This window comes from Sceloporus undulatus, chromosome 5 (genome assembly GCF_019175285.1).
Source record: "Sceloporus undulatus isolate JIND9_A2432 ecotype Alabama chromosome 5, SceUnd_v1.1, whole genome shotgun sequence".
In the NCBI taxonomy this organism is placed as follows: Eukaryota; Metazoa; Chordata; class Lepidosauria; order Squamata; family Phrynosomatidae; genus Sceloporus; species Sceloporus undulatus.
Window position 1 is genome coordinate 173,281,369 of NC_056526.1, and position 23,521 is coordinate 173,304,889.

A 23,521-nucleotide genomic window follows, 5' to 3' on the forward strand; every position below is an offset into this window, starting at 1 on the left:
GAAACCTTGGACTCTTTGTTCAGACAAAATGTTCATGCTGTAGTGTTACATTCCTCACAAACTAATGAGGGCCTGAAAAATATATGTGATGTGTGAGTTCACTAGTTATGAACAAGGCCATAGGGAAATGTGGCTTTCTGCAAAAAGGGATTATAGGAGGAGAGACTGGAAGAAAATCTCAGTATGGAGTGTGGCCTGCTGAAAGGCTATTATTAAGTATTTTGTGCCTTTTCATTTAACAAGCATGCTGCTGCTCTTTAAGCACCAAGTTGCTTACTTATGACTCTAAGAGCCTTTGTTTTCAAATAATAAATACCTAGAGTCTTGGGACTAGACAGGAAGATCATACATGACTCCAAAAGGCTCTTACTGTTGACACATCATTGTAGGTGCTTATTCATTATTAGCTGCAAAACTATTGACTGAACACTCAATAAATACACTGCACTTTTTAGCCAAAGCATTTTCTGTAGGGTAACTTTTTTTAATGAAGCTAAAGAGTTGACTTTCAATTGTGCCTCTTTATCATCCCAAAAGTAACAAACTTTGAAATTAAAAGACAGACTGCTACTTGTATTCAAATTGTATTTTAATAAAGAGACCTAAATATTTCCAAAATAATGGAATACATGTAAATTTCACATTTGCAGAGCACAGAATGGTATCTAGGACTGTAAACCGGTACATCAGTCAGTGAATGTGTGACTTTCAGAGAAAACATGTGTGTGAGACAAAACATGTGATGATGTCTCTGACATGACCATTTCTAGCATGGCACCTACCAGTTTCACACATTTAAATAGTTCTCTGATGGATGATTGCAATGTGTAAACTGCCTTCTAGTTCATACTAATCAATGTAACTTCAGGCGTATTTCTGTTAACAAAGTATCTGCAAACAAAGGTTCTTTTTAGCACATTGTTGGGCATACATGACTACTGACCAGACAAAAGGCTTCAGTCTTTGGGTAGCTTACAAAACGTTTACTGAAATTAAAACCTACATACTTACAGCACAGAGCAGATACACTCTGCTAGTGAAGTGCGTGAGAGAGAGAGGAATAGACAGCAGGAGGTGGGGAAATACCCAAAGCCCCATTCCAACTTGTGGGGAAGGTATAGATTCTGATCAGGTTTTCAGAGACTCAGCCTGAGTCCTTCAACAAATCCTGGGAGAACTGTGCTCATTTAGATTGCTACAGTGAGATGCTCCATGCTAAAAAGAAAAAGACACTGCAGATATTTTGGAAGATGACTTCAAGTGGTTTCTAGAAAGTTCCTTTTTCTTTATTTGTTTACTTACACAAGGCTTTACTGTCATGGTTATTGTATTTCAAATGTGCATAGTGTTAGTTTTGAATAGAAAGTTTTCCAATACTCATTTAATTTTCCTTCCTTAGCATAGGAACCTATCCCTATTCTTTCTATATTATTTCTGCATCTAGTACCAAATTTTCTGTTAAAGAAGTAATGCTTTCTTGGAACACATCTACTCTGTTAACTGAGGTGTACACATTTTAGGACAGCATCATGTAGCTGTATATAACCATATCCACATGTAAAACTAGAGATAGAGGGGCCAGAACATGGAAACTTTACTTTTGTAGACTATAGTTCCCAGAATCCCACAGCCTTCTCAAACTTGAAATGTTTGGCCACATTTCAGGTCAACTCTTGTAACTTTAAATTGGGGTTGAAGCAAAGTGCTGTTCATCGGCACTTCCCTATATCAGGTTGCATCTGACAGAGTTTATTCCCCAAGAGTTTGTGCTAGAATTTATACCATTCCAGTTAGGCCCTAAGCAGACCAGCACTTTGTGCCGGCCTAGGGCCAAAACTAGGGCTAAGTAGGGATGTTCACATGTGTCCAGCCCTACTTTTGCCACCTGTGCACCATCATGGCGTGCCCGTTTACACGGGGTGCGCCATGATTATGCAAGGGCGTCAGAGTGCCCAAAGAGCACCCCTTTAAAGAGGCTGCCTAGATCAGCTTCTTTTTAGGTAGTAAGTCAGTGCCGCAGTGTGTAGCTGCTGCAGCATCAACAACCATGGGCAAAGACAAGCAGCTTTTAGCTGCCTGTCTGTATAACACCTTAGTCTCAAAGGTGCTACTTGGTTCTTTTTATATTTAAGTATACTAACATGGCTATCTCTTTGAATATTTCCCTACTGATATATAGTCCTATGAGCCTATAAAAAACCTTGTTTAGTGGAAGGGGTACAGATAGCAGGTAGCATTCCACCACCAAGAAATTTGGAAAAAAGGGATATGCTTCACACATTCCAACTTTTACAGTGCTGCTGTCTATGAAGAGAAATGTGGTAGATAAGACTGTCAAATGACAATGCACAATAGTAAGCTTGGCTGGACTTTGTGGATCACAACCTGTGTGCCAATTACATTTAAAGCAAAACAAAATGCTTATTATTTACAACAATAATACATTTGCTAGACTTGTCACTTGCTAAATCTTGGCAACATCAAAGTAGCTCTTTTATGACACTAGCAGAAGAATTTTTAAAATTTGTCAGTTATTTTAGGCTATGTTTTCTCTTTTCAGTCATAGAATACTAAAAATTTATCTAGGTCCAGCATCTATGTTGGCAAGAAATTCTCTACTATGGCTGTATGAACAAGCTGCCAGATCATTAAATGGGTTCACACATTTGAAATCACTGTGGTGGGAAAACATTAGCACTACTGCTGGCAAAGCCTATTCATGGCTTCTATGATTAACTACCATCTTCAACATAAGAACTCATCTTCCAGACTGAGGGCTCTGTTCTGCCAATCTAACTGACATGTCTGCAAGAATTCATCCAGTCCTTGAGTGAGATTGGCAGAACTGCATAGCGATGCCTGTTTTAGGATTTTCCCATTGATTTTTTTGAAGTACAGTATGGTACCTTTCATAACCTTAAAACTAAAGTTATTTGACAGCTTTCAGCATCATCTCCTTTTGAATACCACTGTATCACCATGAAAAGATGTGAGAGCTGGAAAGTGAAGATAGCCGATGAGAAGAAAATCAACTCATCTGAGATCTGCTGCTGAAGAAGAGTGTGAAAGATACCATGGACATCCAAAAAGAAAAACTACTAGTCCTTGAACAGATCTGTCCTGAAGTCTCTATGGAAGCCAAAATGATGAAATTGAGGCTGTCATAATTTGGTCACATCATGGCAAGGCACAGCTCATTGGAAAAGACAATAATGCTAAGAAAGACAGAAGGCAGCCAAATCATAAAATCATAGAGCTGGAAGAGACCACAAGGGCCATCCAGTCCAACCCCCTGCCATGCAGGAACACACAATCAAAGCACCCCCAACACATAGTCATTCAGCCTCTGTTTAAAAAACTCCTGATAATGAGACTACATCACACTCTGAGGAAAGAGAAAGACCTCACGCTAGATGGATAAACTGAATCAGGGGGATGGCAGTCCTGAATTTACAGAATCCAAGCAGAGCAGTGGAGGATAGGAGGGCTTGGAGATGTCTCATCCACAGTGTCACCATGAGTTGGAGGTCGACTGGAGGACAGCTAACAACAACAACAACAACATGCCCCAGGCCCAAAAGTGAAAAAATATGTATTATTTTTGTTTCTTTTATGAGATAAGTCTCGAAACTCATTAAAGAATTCTTGATAACTGTGCATTCTTTCAATTTTAATTAAATAGCATTTGGGTATATTAACAGATAGAGAATTAGCATTAAAGTCAAGAATTATCTAATGATTTAAATCACAGAATTCAAAGATACAGCCATGTTAGTCTGTAGAATCAATATGTAGAGAGATCTCGTAGCACCTTTCAAACTAACTGAAAGAAAGAAGCTGGCAGCATGAGCTTTCATAGACTTTAGTCTACTTTCTCAGATGCATCTGAGGAAGTAGACTGAAGTCTAGGAAAGTTCATGCTGCCAACTTCTTTCCTTCAGTTAGTCTCAAAGGAGCTACAAGATCCCTCGACATATTGATTTATATCACAATAAGTTTCATCCTTTGTGCCTATAAATAAATGAAGTTGCTGTTGTTTTTGTTGCTTTTAATAAAACTGATCTTCAACAGCAAACACCTGCAGAATTTTAACAACCACAGGGGGGATTTTCAGCATAGAAAATTAAAAATGAGTCACATCTAAATGAATATATAATTGGTATGGTGTGTTGTTTTTTTAAATGACTTGCTGTAATTTGCACAGAAAAAAACAACAATGGATCATTCACAATAGTCTAGATACTATTAGCATCACTTTGCTGTCTGTCGCTTTTATTCAGGGGTGAGCAAGAGAGAACTGGGAACCTACATCATTAATAGTACAGGAGTGCAACATCACAGCTCAATGATAAACCACGTTCTTCAGATGCAGAAAATCCAGATTATTCCCCAGGTATTCATTTCACTCAGGGTAGAACTGGTGAAAGGTCTTGCCTGAAATCCTAAAGAAATGTCATCAGTCAGTGCAGAAACTATTGATCCATATTTTAAATATATAACAAATTTTTGCATTACTACAAATAGAGAATGGTTGGGGGTTGTTTTTTTTTTGGCAAATAAAGTATTTCAAAATTTATAACTAGTCACACAAATAATTAACAAATTTTTCCTTAGTTTACCCTATATACTTATATATATATATATATATATATATATATATATATATATTCATATACAAGTCAACATCATGTATAAGTCAAGGTTTGGAGGCTCAAATTGTGGTTTTTAATAAAATCCATGGATAGGTCAAGGGTAAAGCAGGGGCATGTAACAAAAAATGTAAAATAATGAAATTAAAATGTAAAGAATTAAACTGGTGTAAAAAAAAAACTTTAAAAAATTCTGGAAGGCAAAGCTGGTTTTGCTTTCCTTAAAGGCTGGATGGATGAGGAAGAAACTAAGGTAAATGATGGCTGTGCAATGTGTAAGGGAAGCAACCAGGCTCAAATGTGGTTAAAAAAAAACACATGTCAAAAAGGATGTCAAGCAGTGATCCCCAATTTTTTATTCTTTTATTCCCAGAATTCCTGCTATGGCGGTTAGGGCTTCTGGGATTTGAAGTGCAAAATATTTGAGGAATCAAAGGGGTGGTCTGGAGCCACCTATTTTCTCTCCGGAGGAAGCCCACAGCAACCAAACTGCACGAGTTTCCTCTGCTCCAAAAAGAACCCGCTAAAAGCAGGTTCTTTTGGGTGCGCGAGGAGGACATCATCAGTGTGCCATTGGTGCACTGTGATGCGTCCATGACGCAAGCACAGTGCCCGGAGGTGTGGATATGGCATCGCACTTGCTTCATGCACGCACACCACATATGGGTGGTGCCATATAAAGATGACACCATCCATATGTATTAGGGTTCCAGAGTGTGCAGTTGCCGTGCACTCTGGAACTCTAATTTTGGTGCCGACACAGCACTTTCGGCCTGTCTGTTTCGGGCCAAAGTTAGGTAATCTCTCATGTAAATGCAAGTGATAAGGGTGGCTAAAGTCAAGAGGTTACTCTGTCCCAGGAGCATCTAAAAAGGAGCACCAACTCCTTCTACTCTCTCAGCACTTTGAGGGAAAGGAGCAAAGAGCTGCTGCTGCTGCCATCTTCCCACCCAGATATTCAAACAGTCCAGAAGTGATTCTGCAGCAGAGAAAGTAGGGGGGAGCTGGTTCTTCTTTTAGATTCTCCCTTGATGGAATATGTTCTTACCTTTTGCCTTTCTACTCAGAGAAGGGGATGGTTCCTATATATATATATGAGAGTGAAAGTACAACACCCATGGATAAGTTGACCCAAGTTTTTTGGTTGATTCTTTGACTAAAATTTCTACACTTACACCTGAGTATATACAGTATTTTGCTTTAGGCAGTTGCTGTGAACATTACCATTTCCAGTCACAAGGCTGTTCTTATTGCTGCTCTTCATGACACACTAGTAAAGTTTTATGTTGGTGTATTACAGATCCAAAAGGGGGTTGACTTGCCCTACAGGTCCAAGGGCACCTTCACAATATGTACTGATAGCTTGCAATCAGTGAGGATAAGCCTTCTAAAAACATGAATCATCCAGCTGCTTGAATTGTTTCTGAAACCTTGTTGCCAAGGTCTTCTCAATTCGGCTTAACTCTAACTAACAAAAAGAAAGGCATTTTGGATTTTTCACCTACACCCAGAAATCCAGAACTTAATGCCACCAAAAGGGTGGTAGACCTAAAATCACAAACAGTAGTTTCACACCTACACTTGGGGAATGCTGAATGAGAAATTATTTTTATTTCATTGGTTCACATCCCACGTTCTCCCAAAACTAGGCTTCAAGACCACTTATATATATTATAATAAGTATATTGTAATAAGATATAACAGATTTTATTATTAAAGCACTACTGAATTCAAAGCAATTTATAATCATGTCAGTAAAAAAGTGCAGCACCTATGCATTACAAAGGCACAATAATGACATGGAGAAAAGCAAGCAGTGAAATCCCAAAAGCCCACCTGAATAAAGAAAGATCTGGCACACAATAGGAAAAAAGGCCAGCCAAGCTTCCGTTCCACAACTTAGGATCAGCCACTGAGAAAAGACACTGCCAAAATATCCAGCTATAAAGAAGCAGGGGTAGGGAGAGGAAAGGGAGCAGTAATGTAATACATTGAACCAAACCCCACAACACATTGGAGCATGCGGGGAAAAACCCAGTCCCTGCAACCTTCAGAACAGGCCCAGGGGAAAAGTAATAATGGGGGGGGGGGTGCTGAAATAAAAGAGGATACTTTGGTGTTGTTGTTTTTGCTGTTGTTGTGTGCCTTCAAGTCATTTCCAAACTGGTGGCAACCCTAAGTCACAGGGTTTTCTAGGGCTGAGAGTGTGTGCCTCACCCAAGGTCACCCAGTGGGTTTTCATGGCCAAGCATGGATTCATACCCTGGTCTTCAGAGTCGTAATCCAATGCTCAAACCACTACAGCACCCTGGTTTTCACTACTTCTTTCCATTTCTGCTAATAATAGCAGTTCTCCTGGCTAAAGGGCTTATAATGATATGGAGAAAAGGAATCTAACTTAATTTTAATCCTACTCTAGCACTTATGCTGACAGTACCAATCTAGTAGGTTCCCTTAAAATCCTATGTAGAAATAAAGATAATTTTATTTCAAAAATGACTTCACTAATTTAAAAAAAGAGGTGACCAACTGTGATTCAGCTACGAGCCCATTTGTACCCATACCACATACCCATACCGGGAGAGAAATAGATAAGAAAGAAAACCAGGATCAAAAATAACAATTTTGTCTAGGGGAAATATAGGGCTTGTGACAAACCATGGAATTACACCAATAATTTTTGTTTTGCTTCATCATCAACAATATTACGAAGAAACCAGCACTGAAAATTTACACTGTAAGATGATGCTTCCTGTGTCAAGATGAAGCAAAGGAGGAGCAGGATTAATAGGGCACCTATTAATGTGGCACCTTAGGAGCTTTTTTAAAAAATGTTTTTATTTACATAGGAATGCACATATGTTTCACTTTTTACAAAAATGGGGGTGGGTCATCACCACTGCTACTGAAGTGGTATAACTATTCCTCCTAAAAATCCTAGAAGAAAATTTGAAGTTGTCTCCCTACTTTATTTGGTAGGTTGCTGTGGATCAAATGATGGGGTGTGCCTCCTGGGGGGGGGATGACACCAACATTAGGCACTCTAGAGAGGGGAGGTGCTTGGTACACTTTTTCCACATCTCCTTCAGCTTCAAGCCATGTGGCAGGAACTGACAGAAAAAGAGAAGAAAGTGAGCATTAGCATGTAATAGGGAGGCTGGGGCTTGTGTGTGCATGGTATGCATTTGGGAAGGCATTAAAGCAAAGTCTGCCCCCCTTCCTTCCCCTTTCCAAAGGCAAAATCCATTGGCTGGTGGCATTTCAGCTGTTGGAAGGAGCCAAGTTAGCCTTTCCCTTTCCCTTTGCTTATTCCAAAGACAAAATCCATGGGCTGGTGGTGTTTCACCTTTTGGAAGTCTAACCCTTTGCACAGTTAACCTCTTCCTTCCCCTTTGATACTTCCAAAGGGAAAATCCCTCATTTCTGTCTTTAGAAGGAGCACAATTAAAACCTTTTCCTTTCCTTTTGCTCTTTCCAAAGGCAAAATCCCACAGCTACTGGGATTTCTATTTTTGGAAAGAGCAAAGTTAACCCTTCCTTTTCCTTTCCTTTTGTTCTTTCCAAAGGCACAGGCCTCACATCAAGTATAAACATTGTGTTGAGTTGGGTAATAAAAATGTTCTAATTTGTGCGATGTTATTTCCTTATAAAAGATTAAAATATGAATACACATAAATGTGTAAATTAAAAAAATGCACACTAAAAAACAAAATATTTTTATTCATATGCCATGTCGAGTGGGAGTACCCCCACCCAACATGAACATGAAGATGTAAAGAGGTGGGGGGTGCAAAAGTTTGAGAACCACTGGGTTAAATGAAATCTCTCTCCAAATTATCTTAGGTGTTTCAGCTACCCATTAATTTTAGTTGGGGAAATCAGGTTCCTAACAGAAGAGTATGTTAGATGTATATTACTTTCACCTAAATAAATAAATAGGGAAGCAGAAATTAAACACTAGGGCACAGCAGAGCATATGGCATATGAAGTGACCCAGATTTAAGAACCAAGTTTATATATATATATATATTTCAAACAGCTTCTGGGATCTACAACAATCTAATTGGTTATGTGGATTAAACTGGTAATCACCAGCAGAGTGCAAAAACAGGGAGATGGATGATTCCTTTCAAAGCCTCCCACAGGTAGTTCATCTTATAATGGAGGGCTGATGACCACCAACAGCTGCATGGCTCTCTGCTCCCCCAGCTGGACTCTTTTCGCTGGGAAGGAATTGCACTCACAGCTGGGGAGGGGGAAGGGAGTGAAACAATGATATGCAGTGAGTGGTGATCACTTAAAGCAGACTAAATATTTCAGTTAGCTTCAAATTCCTTGCTAGCATCTGTATGTGCAGACAAGCTGCTAGAGATGGACTGTCTCATCTGCAAGACTAAAATATGCCACTAATTAAGACTTCAAATCCCAATGTTAACCCATTAAGAATAATCCAGTTTTTGCCAAGTTTTAATGCTCAGATCACTTATACAGAGAGAGGACTTGTTACTACAGGATGAGATACATCTCAGTGATCTGTGCATAAGCTTTGATATTTGCAATTATGCTAAAAATGCCTGCGTTCACTTTAATAGTGTTGTCTTAATGGGTGGAGATGTACACAGATCACATATGCCCATTTATTGCTTGACAAATGCAACTTCAAGGGGGAAAGATCCATCACAGAGCAAACATCAGAGATACAAGTTTCATAGCTCCTGGGACACATTGGACAGCTGAAAGCTGCCAAGTCTTGAGTAATTAAATCATGTGTGTGTGCACGCACACACATACACGTGTATCAACCAGTCCTTAAACACACATACTATATCTATGTCTATGCATGCGCGCGCACACACACACAGTTTTGAGAGGAAAGTGATGGGAGAGGTGCTAAAAAGATACACTTTCGAAATTGCAAAAAGGATGCATCTCCAGGGACTTCCCATTAGAGATAAACAAACAACTGTACCAGCCTATTTGACAATAAAGTACAGTTTGGGATTAATCGAACACTTATACTTGTAAATAGGCTGTTGAAGAAAGGAGGAGGTTTTCCAACATTTGGAAGAAATCCCAACTCCTCAGTGTTAAGTGTTAAGATCAAACACTGTGAAGTATTCAATATTTGTTCTTTTTTAAAAAAAAAACATGCTTAAATCCATTTACCCATCTGTCTAACATCTTTCCAGGAGTGGGAACTGGTTTAGGAAATTCCAGATCAATTGTTAGCTTGAAAAAATAATCTCTAAGGACAAAATAATATGACTATTGCCCATTATTATGACTCCTTGGCAAAAGCTTGCTATGATTTGAGACAGTCTGAACTTGGCATGAAAAACGTTAAAAGCTGTTTGGTGCTTGAAATGTTAAAAAAAACAGATGCAAAACTGAACTCAAAGTCCTATTTCCATAATTATTTACTGGAAAGAACAAACCCAGAAGACTGCACTTCTGTTAAAACAATACAACATGAATAAAACAAAAGCTGATCTCTATTAAATAGGTGTCATGGCACAGCAAAAGGGTGATTTACTTTGCCCTCATTGTTAATACCTTTTCCATTTCTCAAGTCATACTGGGGTATCATAAGTCATGATAAAAATGAGTAAACTGAGAGTAACAGTGATCTGCATATTATTTATAATATGCTGTATATAACTACAGAAGAATAATGTTATACAAAATAAACTGCTAAAAAGAATCCGGGGGAAGGGGTCCGGAACAGATTCCCCACATAAGACAAGGGCAGAGTGTATGTATCAAATAGAGGGATGAAAATAGTATTTTAAAATACTTGAAAAATGTCTTTAAAACATGTTTTTAGACTGTTGAGAAATCATGACAAGAAGAATCTTGGTCTGATGGGAGTCTTTACAGTTCAGGATTTACTCTATCTATGCAAAGTTCACACATGGTTGTTTTGCACATAAAACAATGTATTCTGTGTAACAAACAACATTTTTTCTGTGTGGAAAACAATATTTCAATGCAGAAATATTGACTCCTGTGCAGAAAATGCTGTTCTCTGAACAGAAAATGCTATAATTAGGGATTTATTCTACATAAAATTTGCAGAGAAATTTGCATAGAAAACAGCATTTTTTGCACAGAAAACATAATCTGTATCCTTGTATAGGATCTGTTTTCTGCAAAATATGATCAGAATAAGTCTCAAAGTACAAATAATGCTTAAATCTGTGGAAGACTTTACTGCAGGAAGAAAACTGCTGAAATTTCTCATTGCTACCTTTGAGGAGAAACTTAAGGAAGAAGCACATCCCTAATCGACAGCTACCTTTTGTTCTGAATGCAACCTTGGTGTCATCTTCAAAGCTGTCTCATACAGAGTATATTGCAGTTAAGAGTCTAACTGGAATTTTTCCAGCATATGAACTACTTCTCTGCAAAGTGCCTAGCGAATTTATGATAGCAGGACTCCACACTCCTTGTTTCCCTGAGCCTAATCCAATCAGGATTTTCTAGCAGAAATAGCTTTGGTAGGTAATCACATGGGATTATGCCCTCTTTGTCTTTGTCTTTCCTGTACCTCACTAATTAATGGATGCAATGTTCCACTGTGCATGCCCTAACAAGTGTATTGCATCCATACATGCACCTGTGGACTTCATAAACTTCATATGTTCTGAAAATGCAAAACACGTTCAACACATGTATTCTTTTCTTTTTAAAACTGCTTCAACAGTGTTTTTCAGACTACTTCATGCAGCAGTCCCTGATGAACTATCCATTTACAGACATTTTAATTAAAAATACACTATAGGAAAAGGAAGATAAATTGTCAAAGGGAAATTGAAGTAATAATTTTTATCCTCAAGAGACCTAGACCCAGATCACAGCTTGGGTCACAGGTGCAGTAGAATCTCACTGTTTTCCTGAGTGCAGTGCTTTACACACACTGGAAACAAGCACAAGCAAGGATATCAAGAAGGCTTAGCATTACTGTCACAGTTCTAGCACTTTTCCTGTTTTAGAGTCATTATTGCTCACTGCTATTTAGTGGGATTTCTACCCTAAGGAACCAGTCAACCGGTCTGATTCAGATATAATGGTTTCTCACAATGTTAAATAACTGTGGTCAGTTCTGGGCTCATAAACTTCATACTCCCCTCCTTTTCACACTTCAGGCAGGCGTGGTCAGAAGCATCCATTGCTTAGTTTATGCCAACCACATGGCATCTGAATTCATGGAACTGTGGTTTGTTTAAACTATGGTATGAGAACAAGGCAAACCCTTAAATTATAGGACTGCAAAGTCTTAGGATATTTGAAATTATACTCATGATAAGTACACTAACTTTCACTAACGCACCTGACACCTGCAAATATTTCCAAATGTCTCCTAAATTGGTAATTATGTCACGGAAGACCCATAAACATGTTAAATACCAAAATATGTGTCTAAATATGTACAACTAAATATGTACTATATTTAGTACAACTTTTGTCAGCGAAATCAAAAGCGGGTTAGGTCTTCATGACCCATCCCTCAAAAATCTACACTCCACCAAGTAAAGCTCACCAAGGAGATGAAAGTGCCAATGCATTTTTAAATGGAAGGGAAACAAAGAAAAGAGACAGCTGTTCAGCAGCAGAAGAGACAAGGAAGCATTAGAGGAAGCATGTTTTTGATTGGTGTGGGAATTATGTAGCCCATGGGCTGCATGTAGCCTGCAAATGCTTTCAGTATAAATTTATAAATCTGGTTACAACTGTAAGTAAGAACTGATGGATAGACCAAAAAACACTACTATCTAGTCTTGCAAAATATATCCCACACACACTTTCAAAACTCTCATCACCGAAAAGTTCCAAATGGCGAAGCATGCCCCAGAGGCATCTGGGAGGACACAGTTCCCAATTTCAAGGCCATTTCAACCATTGAAAAGCCTGCTCCTCTCTGCCTTGCACAACCCTAGTTACTTCTCTTTTTTTAAAAAAAAAAAAATGAGTGGATATAGTTCCAGGATTACCCATTACCATCCATCACTGCTTTTGAAGGGCATGAAACCAAAATGTTGAGAGATTAATGGCAGCAAATTTTACATTATTACATATTTAAAATAACTGGTTGTGCATCTGCAAAATTTGCCTTGCCTATCTAGCCTGTAGATCAGTGATGTCCAAACTCTGGCCCTCCAGTTGTTTTGGACTTCAGCTCCCAGAATTCCAAACCATTGGTGAAGGTGGCTGAGGCTTCTGGGAGCTGAAGTCCAAAACAACTGGAGGGGCAGAGTTTGGACATCACTGCTGTAGACAATTGGCTTTGGTTAAATATAGAATATACTGACAAAAAATTATGTGTGATTTGAAGTCCGATTAAACAGGATTTGTGCTCAAAATATATATATCCTCATCCACTGAAAAATACAAGACACAGAGCAAAGCCACATACATGCCATGGTCATATTGTCTGCACTACCCCTTTACCACTAAATAAGACAAGACTGGTTTCTTTTTTTCTAATCATAACTTGTTATTAAACATGCATCCAGAAACTGATTTCTTTTTTAACCTAATTCATTACTGAACATGTGCCCCTAGAAATTCTTTTTTCCATAACTGGCTATTGAATCTGTGCAAACACCTACCTCCAAGAAAGTAATCAATAAACCTTTTTTCCTCCTTTGGTTGGTAGTAATAAAACTATACAACACTATAAACATTTTCCATGTTTGACTCCAAGATATTTAGGATTTCTGCCTAGAAACACTATTACTTTTGTTCTTTTTCGTTATAGCAGACCCCTTCAGATACCTTTTACCATCCTATTCAAAGAGCATTTGCAATTTGTTAACCATTTTCCATATGTGTGTGTGTGTGTGCGCGTGCATGCGTGCTGGAAACTTCATGGCAAACCTTGGCTGTTCATATGGCTCCCTGTTCTCACAATGGTGTGGTAAAGTAAGGACTCCCCTTCTCCATCCCCTTCCCCATTGAGAACCAGTGCAAGAATTGTCAAGGAAAAAGCAACATGGGATATACAGTAAATGAAATAAAACATGTATGTGAGAGTCAGGGTGACTCAGCAGAAGCCAATTGAGAACCACACAGGTGTAAATGGTAATACAATTAACAAGTCTTGAATGCCAAGGACAAGAAATGTAAAGTGGATAATTGGACACACCTGACAATTGTTAAGTGGTCAAGGCTGAGATGATGAAATCACTAATTGTAGGATGAGCCAATGAGAATGATGTACACGCCTACTGGGTGGAAACAGACAACAGTGGGTGGTACCATGCATTGACTATAATAATGACTATGCATCCCAATGTATTTTGTGGGTAGTAGAGTGAGGAGTAGAGTATTGTTGTACTGGAGTTGTGTTGGAGCTGTATATAGTAGAATAAAGTAGATCTTTTATATAAGACTACTGAGTTGTCTGAAGCTACAAGAACCAGCTGGATCCTGAAGAAGGGTGAAGACCTCTGTGGAAGCAAGAGTGAGAAGGCTTGGAGAGTCTGTCAGGGTCTTCAGCCTATTCTCTGTAACTCTGCTAAGCTATAACCACTGGCCAAAACTGGTCAGTGCGGTGCACAACCAGGTGGTGAGTTCAAGCCAGAGGTGAAGAGCTACAACTCCCATCATCCCTGACAAGAATAGCATGGGCTGAGCCCATGATATTCTGACCATCTGTTCAGCCCCTTAGTACATTCCTCCAGCCCTCTCCAAAGATGGCAAGCAGAAAGCAAGCTTGTTTCTATTGATCCATTCACACATAACTAGATAGAGAGGTCTGTGTCATCAAGGGCATTGCAATCTGAAAGGGAAAAATAGAAAACAGAGGGAAGAAAATTTAGTCAGATGACATTATGCACATAAATTTATAAATCTGGTTACAACTGTAAGTAAGAACTGATGGACAGACCAAAATACACTACTCTTTAGTCTTGCTTTCCAAATGGTGTGTGTGTGTGTGTGTGACTGACAAGGGAGGAGGTTGTAGGAGGAGGAGAAATACCTGCAACTTGTGTTAAAAGCAGTAATTTAAAGAAGGAGGCATGTATCAAAGAAATAAAAATACTGAAAAAGTTGATATAATAAATTAAATAAATGGCTATGCAGCATCATTGAAATCGATATTTTTGATATTGTCTGTTCCAAAAAGTCACCGACAATGACATTTTATCATCCAAGATTATACCTTAGCGATATGGTTGACTTTAGCCAGGTGTTCTGGGTTGAACATAACTAATGATTGATCAATGTGCCAAATCTGCAATGTAACATGTTTTCCCCAAAAGCATTCAGGAATGCTTCAGATAACAAGACTCTTAAAAAGTTTGGGACTTCTTAAGAGATTCTTATCCATCATTCAGCCATGATCATTTTGCTGGCTCAAAAGCTATCTCAATGTCATTTATGTGCAGCAGAAAAGCTGCTATGCTCTGTAACATAAAACACCCCAAAAGTACACAGCAGCTGTTCACATTTGTAAGAAAAGTCTGTTATAGTGATGATGTCATGGAAAAGGTCTGGAATCGATTAAAATGTATCAGACAGGCAAGCCATTCAATCCCTTGAAAACAATACATGTTCACATATTGCACCGTGCGTGTTGCAATGCCAGGCAGCAAATAACAGACCTCTTTTCAGAATGCTATTGAAATCAAGCAATTTGCATACTTTTTAAGTTTTATTTGATGGAGCTCTACTCACTACTGGATAGTAATTAATCTGCAAAGTAACAAGATTAGATAATTACCAAATAAATAGCTGGGCAGCAATACCCTTTAGCTCTCTCTATGAAACCTAAGGTAAACATTTGGATGCTTTGATAACTAATGACTTATCTTATGGTGGTTTGTTCCACTGCAAAAAAAAAGTTTGTCAAAACATTAGGAAAGGTTTTTTTAAAATGTGCTTAGAAGAACAAAACAACTTCCTAATTTTTGAAAATGTCCTTTTCCTGTTGCTTATAATAGGTTTTTTATCATTTCAGAATAATTCACCAAACAAGCACCAAAATCAGGTTTCACAACTGTGTCCCAGACTTAATTTCTGATTCTCTGAATTTTTCATTGCCACAAAAATCACATATTATGAATTCAACCACATTTGGATTGTCAGTCTGCAGTTAGTAATATTTCTTACAGAAAGCTGACTTTACTGCACAAAGTCATATAACATGATATAAATGTGCATGGATCTTTGCATATATTTTAGAAATAATATTTCTCTTTACTTTTCTATAGATGTTTGAAACTATCAAAAAAGAACACTTTGCCCATTGAGGCCTGGTGAGTAAGACTGAAAGTCCATCCCAGCTCAGGGAGGGAGGAGGCGACTGCACTGTCCATTTTGAAGCAATACTTATGGTTCAGTTCTCCAAGGCTGGGATTTTGCAAGGCAGCAAGCTTGATCCAGCTGTGGAAAAATTAATTAATTCCCCTGAGCACAATGTAAGGAATTAGAAGCCAAATCCTCTTTTCCAAGGAGCAGAATGGATGTCCTATGTCAGAACCTGGGCTGATACAGCTGCATCCATATAGCAAAAGCTGGCAGCTGGGATGAGTTGATAAAATTCATTCCTTACATCAGTTTTGGGGGACAAAGACAACGATTGTGTCAAATAGAACAGAGCTGAGGCTGAAAGCACAGAGAAATGTGTGCGAAGTATCACAATACAAAGGCTAAAACTGAAGGCTAACATCCCAGTAGAGAAGACCTACTTGTTCCTGAAATCTGGTTTTAAATAGCAGAATTGGGTACATTACATACTTATAAGATGTGCAGTGAGCCTGTCATATGGGCAGGCTAGCCATCCATAGACTGGAGCTCCCACGGATTGCTCTGCCAATATTAGCCAATGGTGATATTTATTCACATGTGCATTGATGCGGGAGCATACATGCTGCTCTTCATTGACTGTTGGTACTGTTTTTATAAGATCCAAGACACCGAAGAATATGTCCTGACTACTAAAAACCAAATAGAGCTATTTTTATTCAGCACATACATTCATTCTTGGTTATTTCAAAGTTTCATTATTAGAGTAGTAGGATTTAGGGGTGGTGAATCCTTTTGTTGTTTTATTAGTCAGAAACCCTTGTTACCATCATCTGATGTTTACAACTCTTATATACGGAACCCAGGCAACAAAATATTGAACTGGATGTCAGTTATGGCTTCAGAGACCCTTGAAACAAAGTGATTCACGCTGCCTATTGCATAGATCAGAAAATACAGTGCAGGCATTGTCGTTCTCTATTACACTTTATCAGGCAAACTGTTTAACAAAACAGAAAGGTTGGGGTATAGCCATGCTTTTAGTTGGACATCTAAAAATTCAGTTAACAACAACAACAACAAAAAACCATCTATGAGGGGGAAACCACAATGGCGCAGGTCTATCTCTCCTAATCATTGTCCCAAAAATCGATGCAGCTTGACTACAGCAAAAATTACAGAATTACATTTGTTAAGGATCATAGTAGCCATGAATAATATCAGTTAATAGAATTATGTGAATAGTATACCATTGTCCAGTTTTTGAGAAGCACCATACATAAAACTGAGTTTGTCAGCACTTTGACTAAGAAAAAAAATAAGCAATAGCAACTCAGGCAGCATTTTGATCAAGACCCAAGCTGCTCTTATGCTACAATATCAGCAGAGCAGAATGTTGTATACTGCATATATTTTCAGATCAATATCCTGGCCATGCAACATTTATTATTCTGCAAGGTGGGAAAATCCATGGAAATAGTAGGACAGATTTTATATATCACTACCTTGGACCTTAAAAAATGCTGTGTTAGCCAAAGGGACCCTGAATTCTATTTGTTAAATCCAAGAATTATTATTCTTTATTATTCAAAGGGGATGGAAGAATGAAATAGATTCTCAAAGAGTCCCATACATTTTCAAAACATTTCCAGCACTAAATAGTAAAACAGACATACAATAAAATATTTCTATAAATTCTTTGAACTATAACTATATCTCAGTTTAGCAATGAAACAGTCTTCTAAAATAACTGGCATAAGGCACCACAGCTACAGTAAAGACTAAACAGCCACTAAAATACTTCAAAGAATGGTTTAGCCTGAATAAAACCTGGTTTATAGCAAACTGAAGACTCTTCAGTTACTTTCTATATTATGTCCCATCTAGCAGTCTACATAGTTTCATAAACACTGGTAAATCCTCACTCTCAGACACAGCATATGCTGTTTTGCAAGATACACATATGTACACACTAGAGAAAGAAGGGTATGTAGAGAGATCTTATAGCATCTTTGAGACTAACTGAAAGAAAGAAGTTGGCAGCATGAGCTTTCACAGACTTCAACCAACTTCCTCAGATGCTTTTAGAGAGGAAAGGGAAGAAGGGAGGAAATAGAGTGTTTATAATTTAACATTATGGTTCTACATTATTATATATATGGAGCATTACATATAATTCACTTTCAACAATTACCCATTAGATTTTTAAAGATACATTTTTTAAAAAAACCTTAAATATATTTCATTCAGTGTAGCAATTATGCTAAGGAAGCAAAAGCAAAGAAAATGGTAGTTACACAATGTTTTCTGCTCTCAGTCTCTGAAAGCACAACAGTGATGTTAGAGTTTATGTGGATCAATTCCAATATATTGCTGAACCCTAAGTTAGCATCATGTCTGTCCATACCTAATTTACACTCCATAGGTTAAAACCAGAATAATAAAGCAGCTAATTTCCAAAACATTTTATGCTAACTGTAGTTTTGTTGTCATGCCTTAGTTCTACATTGTAACCATTAGTAACGACTTGCATCAGCAGTTCTTCGGATGCAGTCTTCTTCAGAACTCCTCTCTCAATTCTCCCCATTTTTTTAAAGAAAAAAACTGAGATAAGGATGACAATAGGGATATATCATTATAACCATTTCTGTTTCTCTTGGTTTCTCACTCCGGTCTTTAGTCTATTTTCTCCAGTTTCAGCAAAAGTGTATTCTGCCTTGCATATATGTTCAGTAATTATAAATTAAGTACATTCATATTAAAACGAAAACCAAGGAAATTCTTCCCTATCTCTTTTTAGCAAGGCATTAACCCAAAATGAGTCACAATGGTTCAGCGGCCAACATTGTTGTTTGATGTCTTTATCTATTGCACCCTGTTAGCTCATACCAAATATTATTAGAGTACTTAAAAGGATAATGTCTAAAATTCTGTTCTGATCCATTGTTCAACATTGTAAACATACTCCATAGTTATAGCAGAACACCATTTGAAAATTTAGGTTAAATGATACATTGATCCTGAGCATATGTCTGAAAAAAACTAAGATAATCACCCAACCAATGGTTTTACAATTCATGATACTGTGTTGGATTAGCAGCTAATTTATTCCATTTAGGTGTATGTTTAGTGACAAATCAAGGTTTAAAACTGAGCAAGAAAACACAATTCTGTTGTTCAACTGCAACTAAATAGCCTCAAAATATGTTTGTGCTGGATTACTGCACTCAGCTTTAAGTTTACTAAATGCAGAGTATCTAATTTTTGCCACCTGTGGCAGCTAAACATTCAAACCTTGAAATCAAATCAAGAAAGTATGTGTTGAGCTGTATGTGCCAATATCTTTTGTTGAGAAATGTAAGTGCTTCAGTAATTCTTGTGAAATGGAGGCGAGGAGTATTTTTGCTGTTGTTGTTACAACAGAGGTGAGAAACTGAACACTGTGGGGGCTGCAAACATGGTGCACCTGACCTTGGAGGGCCCCCCATGCCCCCCATTACCATTGCAAAATGATTCTGCATTTTAAAAATACTGAAAATTTCCCCTTGCATTTTCTAACCAGTATTGGGTAATTTCTTCATGTTTTTCCCTTAGGGGCTTTTTAGAAACAGGAAAGGCCTTTTACAGAACAAGGAAGTGAAATGAAAAATTACTTCCAGTTTTGAAAAAGTTTTTTTTCCAGATTTAATTGTATTAATTTTAGTTTATATTATTCATATGTTGATTATTCCAGACAATCCACCCTGCACACTCAGGTCCTCTGGGAAAAATTTACAGCAACTAGCAAACAATAGGTTGGCTGTGGCTACCCAAAGGGCCTTCTCATCTGCCACTCGCAGTTTATGGAATGGCCTGCCTTTAAAAAGCGGGTAAGACGGATCTCTTCCAACAGGCCTTCCCAGATTATCGACTCAGTCGCCTCCCAATGACTACCTTGTTTGCTTGTTTTAACAATTAAAATAGTATTATTTATTATAGTTATTGTTGTTAATTTTGGGTTTATGGTGGATGGGTGGTTGGGTTTATGGGATATTTTATTGTATTGTATTTATATTTTAATGTTGTAAGCTGCCTCAGTCTCATTGGAGAGGTGGGGTATAAATAAATTTCATTTTTTATTATTATTATTATTATTATCATTAGATATAATTTTATGAGCAGAGGGTGTTGGAGAGACAGGGAGTCAAGTAGCTTGGTTTAGTTCACTTTTGTTAAGTCTAAGATTTTTGTTAGTTAGGATAAAGTTATATTCATATGTATTTGAGTGTTGCATGGTTTATGTTTTCAAACGTAATTTTAAAAAATATAATAAAAATCCAAAAGAAAACTGAGAGATTGGGGGACCTTTTCAAGCCAGATGCAGCCTTGTTTTACACAAAGAGTTATTGATTCCTTGAAGCAACACATATTTTAGCAGTACTGATCACAAGAGACCAAATAATATCCTCATGCTATTGAAATCCAATCATGCCCCACAATAGAACCTGCAGCAGAACAGAAAGATATCAACTCAGCACTAAATCTACGGCTCAAAAAGGCTCAAATTCGATCCAAAAAAGAAAAAGGAAAGGAAAGGACCCACATGCACACACACACCTTGTGAGTACTTTTTTAGTTTTAGTATATCTTTTTTGGAAACCAATGTCAAAGTTACAATGAGAATTATGACTTTTTGACTGCCTTGCTCATATTCATAAATGGATCATGTTACAACTTTATAAATTGACTTATTATTCACAACCTGTAAACCACAGCTTATTTTTACAACTCAAAATACTAATCAATGAAATCAAAACATTGAACTAAAAGCTTTAATATATAGACTGAGAACATCAGATTCTTACCGTCTAATGAGGTCTACAGCTTAAACAAGTAATCATGCCGCCTGCACTATGTTCTGCAATTGTGTAAAGTCTGAATTTGTTAGCAGCCTAAAGTTACAATCTTGTCCTTCAGATTCACCAGCTGAGGAGCTAAGTGAGATATGTTCTCTGACATCATCTTAACCTTCTCTTCCAGCAGCACAAGATATATTCTCCTAGAATGACCAGAACAGAACAGAGCTTTGGTCAAAAGGAGGGTAGTGAAAACGGGCAGGAGACTTGTCATATTATCTATAAAATGAAATAAAGGAATCTGGTATCAGCTTTGAGACTGAGAAAAAGGAATTTCTAACATACATTTTTTATGGATGAAGTATAAAGTATCTATGTGGAGATACATATGCACATAATCATAGAATTATAGAAAGGGAGGGGGGATTGTGAATTGCAAAGGAAATATAAAATATGGGGTATGATGATGGGGTGACAAGTTCAGACTCAAAAATGGTTGTAAAGACTAGTTAATGGTGCTACAGGATTCCTCTATATCTTTTAATGGTGAAACAGACTAACACAGCTACGTCTTTGCATGCAGAGAGCCAACTTGGTATAGTGGTTTGAGTGTTGGACTAGGACTCTGGGAAACCAGTGTTCGATTTCCCACTCAGCCATGGAAACCCACTGGGTGATCTTGGGCAAGTCACACTCCTTCAACCTCAGTGGAAGTGAAAGACAAATCTTGCCAATAAAACCCAGTGATAAAGTTGTCGTAAGGTCATTTAAGTAGGAAATAACTTGAAAGCACACAACAACAAAATTAATGCTATATGGTTTCCATAAAAAAGGTATTTCTTATTTTGATGGATTGATTGATATCCCACCTTCATTCCACGTTTGAAATGCAAGACAACCCTCAACACATTAAAAGACCTTAGTAAAATGCATAAATATTAAATTTTTAAAAAATCTTTAAAACAGTTCAAACATACTGTATTAAGGGGAAAAAAACATTAAAAATCCAGCACTTCCATTTACACCCAGCTAATTACTGACGGTCTAAATAAAAAGGACTTTGCCAGACAGTGGAAGGCACCAGGAAGGAAAAGTATTGCATAGTCTAGGAATGGCAACCAGGCAGACCCTGTTCTTTATTCCCATTAAATGTACCTATGAAGGTGGTGGGACTAAGAGAAACGTATCTCCTGCATGCATATCTTCAAACTTGGGCAAACTCACACAGAGTAGGTAATACAGACTTTCAGATAACCTGGACCTGAGCCATATTTCATAGGTCATTACCAGCACTTTAAATTGTGTCCGGATAAAGACCAGTAGCCAGTTGAGCAGTTATAATAGGCGAGTTTTATGTTTCCTGCAACCAGTTCCATTCATCATTTTTATTTATCTTTTCCCAAATACCCTGTATGTATCCACCAGAATATTTTCAATAATTATCTCTAAATTGACAAACTGCTATTTCATGCTCATTACCAAACTTTAATAGAAATGAAGATCAGTTTCATAGCTGTGAGTTTGGGAGACTGACTTGTGTAGCAATCTTAAAATGGTAATAACCTCATTAAAATATTTGTCACATACCAAATGACAATAAATCTTAGTGTTCCAAGAAATAAATATCTGCCAAGACATGTAACAAGGGCACCACAGTTATTTCCTGTTCTAAATTTAGGGCAAACTGGTGTAAGAATATTTTAAGAGCTAGTAAACAGAAGACACTGTATGGATTTCATAAAGTCTTCCAAAAGTTGATTAGCATACATGAGGTATTTATTTTTAAAAACAAGCAGCAATAAACTCTCCATTTAGGCTACTTCCATACTAGACTCATGGCTATAGATGGGGATCAAGATAGCAACTTCCCTCCTTGACCACCCAGTATGCCCATTCCTCTGAGGTCCCTTAATATTGACATAGGTACATAATATTTTTGCAGTGCAGATGTAGGCCCAGAACAAAGTTCAAATGTGCTGTGCTGGTGCCGATTTTAGGGTTAGGGACCGTACACCAACCGCATGGTTCCTAGCCCTAGTACATGCCGGTGGCACAATAATGGCAGCATCCCGTGTATATGGGCACCACCATTTTGACGTAACGGACGCATAGCGTCCACACGTTGTGGTGTGTCCGTTATGTCACGAGCGTGCCATTGACACACTCATGATGTAACAATGGTGGTGCAAAAAGAACCCGGGTTTTCCAGGTTCTTTTTACTCCGGAGTGACAGTGTGTGGTTTGGGAGCTGCGCTGTCCCTCCAGAGTAAAAAAAGGTGCCTGCAGACCACCATTTCTTAGCAGTCTGTACTCCCCCACTGTCTGCTTCCCATAAGCAATGTTATCATTTCAGAAAGAAATGATTACAGGCTGCTGAATGTTGGGAATGAACTTTGACTTCACAGCAAAACCTAAAGATTTTGTTCAAATGCCTATTAACACAAAACATGTAAAGATAAAAACCATATTTTATATGTTTATTGCAGGTACAGTAAACCCACTGATTCAATCCACTGACTGAATGAACCAACTTTAAATGGAACTAGCATTCAGACTTGGACAATATACAGCGCGTCCACTCCATACGCAGGCGCGCCATACGCTGCTTCCACTTTACGTGGAAGCCATGCTGGAATGGTGGGCATACCCATGGCACACACATGCCATGCCACTGCAAACACGAGTTTACACGGTATTTGCCTTACACTAGGGGGAGGCGGAATGGATCCCCGCGTAAGGCAAGGCTGCGCACTGTACAAGCTAAACTAAACTGTTCGTTAACTTTGT

At 38.0% G+C, this 23,521-nt stretch overlaps 1 protein-coding gene across 5 annotated transcripts in view; it reads right to left on the reverse strand.

Moving 5' to 3' along the window:
* Window positions 1–23,521, reverse strand: part of BMPR1B (bone morphogenetic protein receptor type 1B) — a 272,876-nt gene that overhangs the window by 153,956 nt on the left and 95,399 nt on the right. Inside the window, exon 1 of one of the 5 annotated variants that reach the window (XM_042467529.1) lies at window positions 20,744–20,759. The exons of 3 other annotated variants lie outside the window; for them this stretch is intronic. The gene's annotated coding sequence lies outside the window, so the exon portion shown is untranslated. Of the gene's footprint in view, window positions 1–4,309; window positions 4,443–20,743; window positions 20,760–23,521 lie in introns of those variants that run through there. One more of the 5 variants, XM_042467525.1, reaches the window with a different exon arrangement.